Consider the following 9,573-nt stretch of genomic DNA (forward strand, 5'->3'; position numbering starts at 1 on the left):
GTTCCATCCTAAATTATGAACTTAAATCCATCGCTTCCAAAGGAGTTTCAGACAGTAATCTGAGAGTTCAAACGGTTAGATAGAACAATAAGTCTGAATATCATTTACATATTCTATTAGACATACAGAAAACTACTCAGAAACATCAGCTCCTAGGTAAAACAAAACAAAACCCCTTTCCATTAAAATACTCTTGTCTGAGAATTTTAAATCGACCCCACGTCCTTTATATAAATGCACAAGTTAAGAACTTGTACACTGAGAAAATGATATCCATGATTGCTCATGCAAGCCAGTAACCACTGTAGTTGACATACTGAGGCAGAAGGATAATAAATTCCAAGACAACTTGAGCTAATATAGCAAGACTTGTTTAAAGAAAAAGCAAAAACGGAAAGGCAAGGGTGTCAGGGGTCCAGCAATGTTGGAAATTTTTAACTGTTATATATTAATATGAACAACTGGACTGGCTACCCTCTCAGAAGCTATTGCTTATCTCCCGCTCCTCTTCTTTCTCCTTCTCTTCCTCTTGCTGAAAGTCGTCTTAATTTCTTTCTCTCTTCCCTTTTTCTTCCCCTCTCCTTGTCTCTTGTATCTGCTGTTGCATCTCATACTTCTACAAGATTGACTTACAGGTTTCTGTTACATAAGTGAGAACATATGTCACTTGTCTTTCTGTGTTTGGCATGTTTCACTCAACATATTGTTCTCCAATTCTATCCATGTTGGTGCAAATAACAGGATTTCGTTCTTTTATCTGATGCAGTATTTTTCCATTCCATAAATATACCATGCTTTGTTGTTCCACCCATCCAATGAAGAGCATCTAGATTGGTTCTGGCTATTATGAATGCTGCTAAGGTACAAGTATCTTTTGGTATAAAGACTTGTTTTCTTTGGGTATAAATCTAGTAGTATCCACTATGTCAATGAGTGGTTGGTAGAGACGGCTCCTCATACAGTGCCTATTTTAGTCTTTTGCTTTGTTTTGTTTTGTTTTGTTTTTGTTTTTTTGTTTTTGTTTTTCTGAGACAGGGTTTCCTCTGTGTAGTTTTGGTGCCTGTCCTGGATCTCTCTCTCTCTGTAGACCAGGCTGGGCTTGAACTCACAGAAATCTGCTTGGCTCTGCCTCCCGAGTGCTGGGATTAAAGACGAGTGCCACCACCACCCAGCTATTTTAGTCTCCATTAGGACAGAGGTAGAATGTTTAGAATCTTTACCTCCAAGGATCCTTTACAGCTAGGGTTCTCAAAGTAGATTGTTTGTGGGATGGAAAAACACACTTGTGCAAATTTTAATTTCAGAACAACTAAATAAGGTAAGAGGTGGTACCTGAAGCATCCATTCTGGGATAGCTAGTAGCATGCCCAGTGAGACTCTGGGACCAACAGGTATTGTATCTCCTTCCTGATCCAGAGGTAACAGATAAGAAGGTGTGTTCCTTCTGAGAGTTGTGGTGTCAGGTTCTCATTTTTGTTCCTTTTATTGAAAATAGATTTTCCTCCTCATATAGTATATCCTGATTATGATTTCTCTTCCCTCCTCAGCTTTCAGTTCCTCCCAACCTCCCCTCTCAACCATATCCACTCTTAGTAGAAAACAAACAGGCTTCCTAGGGATAGTAATAAAATAAAATGTAAGTGGGGGCTGGAGAGATGGCTCAACAGTTAAGATCACTGGCTGCTCTTCCAGTGGTCCTGAGTTCAATTCCCAGCAACTACATGGTGGCTCACACCCATCTGTAATGAGATCTGATGCCCTCTTCTGGCATGCAGGTATGCATGTGGACAGAACACTATGCAAAATAAATAAGTAAATCTTTAAAAAATAAGATAAAACGAGAACTAGCATGTTGGAATTGGACAAAACAAACAGACAGAAGGAAGATAGCCCAAGAGAAGGCAGAAGAATCAGAGACCCACTCATTTTCACACTCAATAAATTAGAAGCCATGATATATACACAAAGGACCTGGTACAGACCCTGCAGGCCTTCTGTATGCTGCCTCAGTCTCTGTGAGTTCAAATGTGCTTTGTTCAGGTTGATTTAGAGGGTCTTGTTTTCTTGATGTCCTCTATCCCCTCTGGCTCTTGCATTCTTTCTGCCTCCTCTTCCACAGGGTTCCCTCCCTGAGCTCTGAAGAGAGGGATTTGATGGAGACATTCCCTTTAGGAATGTGTGTTCCAAAGTCTCCCATTCTCTGCACAATGTCTGTCTGTGGGTCTTTGTATTTGTTTCCATCTCCTGCAGGAGGAAGCTCCTCTGATGACGGCTTTCCAAGGTACTGATCTATGAATATAGCAGAATGTCATTTTATTGCTATGTTTGTTGTTGTTGTTGTTTGTTCTTTAGAACAGTAGTCCTGGGTCCTTGAGCTATCTTGGTTCTTGGTGACTCTGCACTGTAATGTATGGGTTCCATCTCAGACCCAGCATTGGTTGGTTACTCCTATAAGCTTTGCGCCACTGTTGCACTAACATATCTTGAAGGCAGGACACCATTGCAAAGCAAAGAGTCTGTGGCTGGATTGGTGTTTCCGTTTTTCTTTTCAAAGCCTGAAGAGTACTTTCCTGTTCCATAAGTGAGACAATGTAGGGGTGAAGGCTCTAGATAGGCACCAGCTTGACTTCTCCATGTTCGGTAAGTTGTGTAGGTGTTGTCTGCAGCAATGGGGCTGTGCTAGCTCGTCTTATGTCAACTTGACACAAACTAGAGGCATCTAAAAGGAGGGAACCTCAACTGAGAAAATGCCTCCATAAGATCCGGCTATAAGTCATTTTCTTAATTAGTAATTGATGGGTCAGGACCAGCCCATTGTGGGTGGTTCCATCCCTGGACTAATGATCCTAAATTCAATAAGAAAGCAGTCTGAGCAAGCTATGGGGACAAGCCATTAAGCTGTATGCTGTGGATATCACTCTATATAAATAAAACTCTGATGGCCAGTGACCAGGCAGGAAGTATAGGCAGGACAAAGAGAGAGGAGAATTGGGGAAACAGGAAGGAGGAGGGAGAGACACTGCAGCCACTGCCAGGAGAAGCAGCATGTGAAGACGCTGGGAAGCCACCAGCCACGTGGCAAGGTATAGATTTATAAAAATGGGTTAATTTAAGATAAAAGAACAGTTAGCAAGAAGCCTGCCACGGCCATACAGTTTATAAGTGATATAAGCGTCTGAGTGATTATTTTATATGTGGATTGTGGGACTGCGGGGCTTGGGGAACCTGGAGAGAAGCCCTCCGGCAACAGCTGTACCCTTCCAGGGATTCTGTATCAGCTCCTGCCTCCTGGTCCCCACCCTGTCTAAGTTCCTGTCCTGACTTCCTTTGATAATGAATAGCGATGTGGAAGTATAAAGACAAATAAGCCTTTTCCTCCCCAAATTGCTTTTGGTCATGGTGTTTCACCAACAATAGTAATCTTAACTAAGACAACCAAAAATTAATAAATGAGGCAAGGGAAGTCAGTAAAAAAGAGAACAGAAGCTGGGCAGTGGTGGCGCACGCCTTTAATCCCAGCACTCAGGAGGCAGAGGCAGGCGGATCTCTGTGAGTTTGAGGCCAGCCTGGTCTACAGAGTGAGTTCCAGGAAAGGCGCAAAGCTACACAGAGAAACCCTGTCTCGAAAAACCAAAAAAAAAAAAAAAAAAAAAAAAAAAAACTTGAATTAAAAAAAAAGAGAGCCGAGCGGTAGTGGTGCACGCCTTTAATCCCAGCACTCGGGAGGCAGAGCCAGGCGGATCTCTGTGAGTTCGAGGCCATCCTGGGCTACCAAGTAAGTTTCAGGAAAGGTTCAAAGCTACACAGAGAAACCCTATCTCGAAAAAAAAAAGAGAACAGAAAAACCAAATAAGAATGAGACATAGAGGGTAAATAATAAATGACAGATTCAAGTTCAGCTATTTTAATAATTATGTAGAAAGACCAAGATTGTCAGATGAGACAAAAAAGCAATACCTAAATGTGTACTTTCTGTAAGAAATGAGCATTTGCTTACAGGATGCAAAATAGCTTGAAAGTAAGTGGCTAGAAAAGGATTACCATACAAATAGCAGCCATAGCAAGGCTGAAATGGATACATTAATTTCAGAAAAATAGTCTTTAGATTTTATGACAAAAATGTTACTAGAGACAGCAAAAAATATTTTCTAGTAATAGTGGGTCAATAGATCAAGAGATAAAACATTTACAAATGACTATCTCCAAGGATCAGAATACATGACTTTCCCATCTCATCATCCTCCAACAGGTATATTTTACCAAAATTATGATACAACCATTGAATGGCTATTTTTACCTAATAAAACTGTCAAAAAAAACTTAGTCCCTTATACTGATAAAAATTTCTTAATACTAATAGGAAGGCTACAATGCCATTCTCTGTTAAGGAAAAGACCCCGCTCAAATAGCTGTCCTTTTGACTGATAAACAACAGAATATTTGGAACCCTGTGGGTTCTGCCCATACCAGCCAGAAAGGCAAAGATATAAGATGGTTCTGTAATAATAATACTATCACCATCCAATGGCAATGGGTCTAAGTGGTTAGTATGGCACAGGACAGGCTGTCCCCTCTGTTCTCATATGGAGAGAAGAGCTACTCAAGAACATTTTTGGAAATTATCATCATTGGGAAGCATTTGGGCCTGGAAAGGGAATATATGGGAAAATACTTCTAGCAATAAGACTATGATCTCTTTTTTAAAAATGTATCTCATAGTAGCATGGCATGTGTTCCTCTTCCTTACTTGTTTATGATTGGAGAAACTACTTAGAATTGATCTGAATGGTATGTGTCTTGTTCCAGTTACTCTTTTTATACATGTGTAAATTCTAGCACTCCTGTTGATTTGAGCTCCCAGAGCATTTATGTACTTTGAGCTTGGATCGATGTTTGGATGCCTGTACAGATGGATCAAGCTAGGAAATAATCTCCGTCCACATCTATGCTTTATATCATATACTGGATCAAATGAAGAAAATACTAAAAGAATGGTTGAACTTATTATTGTTGTTACATTAGGAATTACTGCTGTTACCACCACTGCTGCTGCTGCTGCTGCTGGAGTAACCCTACATCAAAGCATTCAAAATATACATTGTAATTAAAAAATGGCATTTTGATTCTGGAAAATTATGGAATGCTCAAAGACGTATAAATAGTAGGCTGCATGCTGAAATCGCTAATTTAGGATGGACTGTGGTATGTTAGGTAATCAAGTTGTTAGCTTACAAAGACAATTATCTTTAAGATGTGATTAGGATATGGTTCAATTCCGCGTTATTCCTGTGTATTAGAATGAGACCCTGATCCCTTGGGATAAGGTTAGAAAACATTTATTAAATCGTGGTGACGTGACTCAGGAAATACTGAAATTGCAGTCTGATATTAATCACACATTTGCAGAACAGTTGCATGGACTATTTGGGGATGGATTATTAAAAGGTATTGCTGATAGCTTGGGGAAGTTAAATCCATCTAATCAACTTAAGACTGCAAGTTCCTCCTATGATCGGATGTTTATATTGATTCTTTGCTTGTTTTGTTGTGTTTTAATAGTCTGGAGAAAAAAGAAAACCTCCCAACATCAAAAAAGACTCAGCACTAAGCAGCTGTATTCAACTTTATGTTACAAAACATGGCTAAATAAAAAGTAGGAAATGAAGGAGATTTACGGAACTAGTGTGAGGCCAGGACAAAGCACTTGCCAGATGTCCCTTGGAAACGAGAGGATAACTGCAGAGTTCTAACAGAATATTGCCTTCATCCTCCAACAAGAATTTCCTTGGTCAGGTGTCATGGTCTTTGCATTTATCTTCTGGGAAAAAGTACAATTAGTAACATATAAGGAGCTAATCTTTGTCCAGTAAGAAAAATACAAACATTACAGATTGGTATCTTATGGCGCTATGTATTTTGTAATCTGAGCTACAACGGTATAATAGGGCTAAGAATAAAGATTCTGCTCTCTGCTTCCCAAATAAGCTGAGTTCTTTCCTGTTCCTCATTTCAGTGTCTGTGGTCTCTTTGACCCCAATCTTTCACACTATAGTCTTGGCTACAGCCTGGGTTGTTTGGGAATTACCATAGGACCCATTTGGCCAACAACTCAATTAGATGTAACACAATCCTGGTACTGGAAGCTTCATTTGGTGACAAGAGATGTCCAGTTGAGGTTCTGTCTCCCTGTTATCTGGTGATTTCATTTAGTTTGCCTTCATTATGTGTTATATATTTTATGAAGCTTCTACTTATTAGGGTTCTATACCTACCACCCCTCAAATGGCCCTTAGTTTTAGTTATCTCTCTCCATATTCCCTCTATAATTCCCCTTTTTCCTCCCCTTTCACACTTGATCCACCTGTTCCAGTCTGTTGTAGACTATTATTTTAAGGTGTGTTATTTTGTTTATGTTGCATTTGTTTAATTCTGTGAAGCTGTGGTACTTTGCCTGTCTAAAACACCTGATGGTCTAATAAAGAGCTGAATGGCCAATAGCAAGACAGGAGACAGAAATAGGTGGGGCTGGCAGGCAGAGAGAATAGCTAGAAGAAGAAATCTGGAAGGAAAAAAGAAGAAAGAGCAAGAGAACAAGGAGAGGAGGATGCAAGGGACCAGCTAGCCAGCCACAAAGTCAGGAATAGGGTAAGAGTGAAAGAAAGATTGCAGAAGTAAGGTTGGGGAACCCAGAGGCAAAAGATAGATGAGATAATTTAAAGTTCAATTTTGAAACTTACATTGAAATTTTTGAAATTTAAGAAAAGCTGGCTAGCAACAAGCAAAGCTAAGGCTGGGCACTTATAATTGAAAATAAGTCTCTGTGTGTGATTTGAGAGCTGGGGAGTGGGTCCTCCAAAAGAGTAAAAACAACAACATTTTGGTGCCCAATGTGGGACTCGAATTTCCATAAAGCCTGAGAAAGTTTGAAAAGAAAAGAAAGGAAAAAAAAAAGATATGGCTCCTTTAGGAAGTTCTGCAATACAGCAGAGCACATAAAGAGTTTTTTCCACGCTAAATAAAAATAAAAACTAAGTAAAAAGTGCCTGCCATGGTGCAGGGCACTGTCATTCCATAGCTAGTGGTGGAATGTGGTTCCAGGTGAAACAAACCTCCACCGGGGCCTCAAGCTTTAGGCCTGGCTCTCACGAACCTAAAAGTGGGTAAAGCCAGCCAAGAGAATGGTGCGGAGGATCCAGGTGTAGCTGAGCAGTCTGAAGTTTGCTCGTGTGGTCAAAAAAGACCAGAGAGATGCAGCAAAAGAGGTCCAGACGGAAAAAACCTCTAAATAGGTTCCAGTGTGTTTTACAATGTGCATAGGCTTAAGAAAGAAAGAAAAAGGGTATGGACAGTCATAGAAAGAAAGAAATAGTTTAAAAACAATAAAGTTTTTAAAGAGAGAAGTAAAATAATAAAAAAAAGTAAGCCATATAGAGATGGGTAATACACAGGGAGTCTGGATCCTGAATGTTTTTGTGTTAATTTTGAATTTTTTGATTGTTGATAAGCAAGCAATAGCTGCTAAGAGGCATGGGATTGTGAAAAGGACTGAAAAATAGAACCAACCTAGATACTTTAGGAATGCCTTAACTTAAAAAAAGAAGTCAAAAGTGCTTTGGAGAAGAGTTTTTGCTTTTGTTTCTACAGAACACAAGAGACTGTGGATTCCTTCAAGAATGATATTGATCAGGTTTGATTAGGGGAGAACTCCTGAATCTTGACAGGTGATATCTATCAACAAAGGTTACTGCTGATCTTCCCAGGACTTAGTCATTATCTCAAATTTTCTCAGAGATCCAGAAAAATTCCTTTTCCCACAAACCACAGGAAGCAGTCAAGAGAAAACGACGTCCACATTCCCAAGAGTTGAGTTATGGGAGGTTTTTGGTTATTTGGTGGGCTATGGTTGTTTGTTATCATTTAGAGGAATGTAAGAATGATAAGATAAAAGGGTAGATTATTGAATCTACTGTAAACTGAAAAACACAACTATTTTTGTATATGTAAGGACTTGTGTATATTGATACAAATTTAGGGTAATTGATACAAATTTAAAGTTAATATTGTTATGAGATATATATATATATATATATATATATATATATATATTTCTACTCTTGTTGGGGTATTGTGCTCATGCAGTTCATTTAAAAATGCAATGTATAAGTAAAAATGAGGGTAGTAGTAAATCTATAATAATCAAACTTGTAGTCACATTAGATATATTTTATAGGTTAAATAGGTATATTTTCAATAAATAAGTGATTTTCAAACATTTCAAAGACCTACAGATTATGGCATTTAAAATTTTTTGTTAACCTAAGATTTTTCATGACAATAAGACACATCTGCTCCTGGCAGCACCAATTTGCTTCAGAGATGATGAGCATTGAAGAAACTCCTTATGGAGTTTGCCTTCATTGTGGTAAGATTAGCCACTGGGCAAAAATCTGTTCTTGCCTTTGGCTGCTGACAATGTGCTGTGCAGACTGGACGTGCAGGACACACAGGAAAAAGACAGATGAACTTTGCCAAAACAAAGCAGGACAGTCCTTCAAATTTCCTGCTTCACTGAAAAGTTTGCCAGATATTCTGTGCCTGTAGGCTGAAGATAGATGCCCCAACATTGCAGAGGAACTTTGGGTGATGGGCCAGGCAGCCAAATGTCTCTGTTGTTAGTTAATATTATGTCCTTCTGGGTCTTTGATGGAGTTGAAGACTAGATAGTTATAGTTGCAATTTTCTTTAGTTATGATAGAAAGTGAATTAGTTGTAAAACTTTGGATTCACTACAATAGGATAGATATTGCATTATTTTCCCTGAATATGCTAACTATAAATGGACAAAACATTGTAAATGTAATTTTTACTTGATAACGTTTTTGTTGTATATAGTTTTACTATGTTAAAACCTTTCTTTTTATTTAGACAAAAAGGGGTAAATGTTGTAGAATATCATTTTAAGGTGTGTTACTTTTGTTTATGTTGCATTTGTTTAACTCTATGAAGCTGTTACTTTGCCTGTCTAAAATACCTGAAGGTCTAATAAAGAACTGAATGGCCAATGGTGAGTCAGGAGAGAGAGAAATAGACAGGACTGGCAGGCAGAGAGAAGGAGAAATTTGGAAGAAGAAAAAGGAGGAGGAGGAGGAGGAGGAGGAGGAGGAGGAGGAGGAGGAGGAGGAGGAGGAGGAGGAGGAGAAGAAGAAGAAGAAGAAGAAGAAGAAGAAGAAGAAGAAGAAGAAGAAGAAGAAGAAGAAGAAGAAGAAAGAAGAAGAGGAGGATGCCAGGGGGTAGCAACCCACACGGCCAGCCATGGAGTAAGAGTGAAAGTAAGGTATACAGAAATAGAGAAAGATAAAAGCCCAGAGGCAAAAGGTAGAAGGGATAATTTAAGTTAAGAAAAGCTGGCAAGAAAAAAGCCAAGCTAAGGTCAGCATTTATAAGTTATAATAAGCCTCCATGTGTGATTTATTTGGGAGCTGGGTAGTGCCCCCCCAAAAGAACAAAAACAAACAGCTACACCAGTCCCCTCCATTCATCCATAACTGTCTATTTAATTTACCTTTCCTAATA

This window comes from Peromyscus maniculatus, chromosome 19 (genome assembly GCF_049852395.1).
Source record: "Peromyscus maniculatus bairdii isolate BWxNUB_F1_BW_parent chromosome 19, HU_Pman_BW_mat_3.1, whole genome shotgun sequence".
NCBI lineage: Eukaryota > Metazoa > Chordata > Mammalia > Rodentia > Cricetidae > Peromyscus > Peromyscus maniculatus.